We start from the raw sequence: 2,296 nt of genomic DNA on the forward strand, positions 1-2,296 counted from the left end.
CCGACTGAGCTAAATCCCGTCCCCTCAATAAAAAAACAAAGACACCGAACAAATAAAGTAATTAGAGCTGATATTTACTACGTATTATATGGAATTTGCAACAGACAGGCCATTCTGCATTGGCTGTAGGCCTGTGTAACAGTTTGCGTTTATATGTGTGAGTAGGGGGGGGGGGGGGGGGGTATGACATCAGATATGTAAGCTTTTTCATTTAATTTTTAAACTTATTTTCATGCTCATATCCAATTAAAGTTCAAGCACGCTGTTCTGGGCTATATGAATCTCGTTCATTCGTTAAAACTCGCTCCAAGCGGTAGCCAATACCGGCATGCGAACATAGTATCAACCAGCCCTATGACTTAGCCATTGCATCACCGAGGATGAGGTAAGCTTTTCTTTTTCATTTGAAATGTTTAAATGAGTTAAAAGTTTGTTTTGTTTAACGACACCACTACAGCATACTTTACTTTACTTTATTTTACTTTACACTTTACACTTCACGGTGTCCCATCCCAGCTCAACGCTCCCAACGAAGAACACGACCGCCTGGGAACGAAACCCTGCGAAGCGCAGCCCGGCCGACCCGTGGGGATGTGCCCGTCTGTAGCGGACAAATCTCCTGGTCAAAGGCTAAGTCTCAATAGATCGCAGTGAGGTGGCTACTCTACTAAGTACGACACCCCGACCGAGAACTAAGTCGTCTGCGAATTATTTAACGCCTCCACTTCGCATGGGATGGATATCAGACGGACCCCACACCGGTGTCGTGAAATAGAATCGCCCCCGTAACATTTTCGCCCCCCGGCGAATCTATTTCGAAATAAAACCTCCCCCCTTGAAATAGAATCGCCCCGACCCACGAAATAGAATCACCCCCATAAAATATTCCCCCCTTACTCATTTTTAGTTATTCTGTCATTTAATGAACAATATTCAGGTAAATTATTGTTGAACATATTTATATCACTGTTATGTTTTATACACGTGAGCATGCCACACACGCGCACACACACATACATAGACACACACACGCACATATACATACATATACACATATGATACAGACCCTCGCAAAGATAAACACACGCACATACACACGCACACATCCAACTTCAGTTACTGGAATAATGTAGCCTATTAATTATGCATTTGAATTGTCAAATATTTGTAAGCAAATATAATGAAAGTTTATAGCTAGATACTTCTTCAAGAATTGTTTGTTTCCTTTCTGCAAACAGTAAACACCTGTCTTAATGTGGTGGTATTAAACATTTTATATCTGTTATAACGCTACTAAAATGATGTTCTTAGATGATATTTTACATATATGCCACTACATCAGTAGAATCACTTGTATAATGAATAATAAAGTGACCCCTATAATTATATAATTCAGTTTACAATAGAAGTCGTCACTACAAGCGAAACATATTATCTGAGTTTTATATATTTGACGGAGAGTATATGTTTTTATTCAAATCATATCCATGGATTAATGTCTTTCTGAAATGTTTTAAAATGCATGACGTATGAATACCTTATGGAGGAAATCGGGGCACTGCATTCACAAATGAAATAAAGAAATAAAATATCGTCTATAGTCTCTATACTATAGATAGAAATTAATTATAATCATAGACAGTGTAAACTAAAGGTAAAATAGAGGGTATTCTTCTACTGTAATGTTGTATAATTAGAGAGTAATTCGCTTGAGAACTGTTTCCAAAAAGTGTAATATATACACAGAACTTCACATACGTTTTTTTTCGTTCCTATTTATTGCACGAGTTTATTGTGCGCAAGAATAATATATAACACGAGACCGCGTAGCGGTCGAGTGGTATATATTCTTGCGCACAATAAACAAGTGCAATAAATAGGAACGAAAAAAACGTATGTGAAATTCTGTATTTATTACATACCTTCTTTAGTTTATTTATTTATTTTAAAATTAATAAAATAATAAAATAATTATAACATTCAAGGGAGCTAACTCTCAAACAATAATATGGGGGATTCCCCCAAAAATAGTTCAGGCTTTTATTGGACATAAAATATGTTCAATAAAAGATTTTTTAATTGCACGGATCGGAATGGTCTTTATTACTATACTAAGATTGAATGGATATGTAATAAATAAGGATATTTCTCTCTTTTTTCGATGACTATTAAAGACAGCACATAATTTGTATGCGTATGGACTATGGTAGAAATAGATCATCGTCCTATATATAAAACATTATATGGGGGGGGGGGGGGGGGCGAAAATATTTGGAGGGGGGCGAGAAATAAATCC

Source organism: Gigantopelta aegis, chromosome 6 (assembly GCF_016097555.1).
Source record: "Gigantopelta aegis isolate Gae_Host chromosome 6, Gae_host_genome, whole genome shotgun sequence".
Classification (NCBI taxonomy): domain Eukaryota; kingdom Metazoa; phylum Mollusca; class Gastropoda; order Neomphalida; family Peltospiridae; genus Gigantopelta; species Gigantopelta aegis.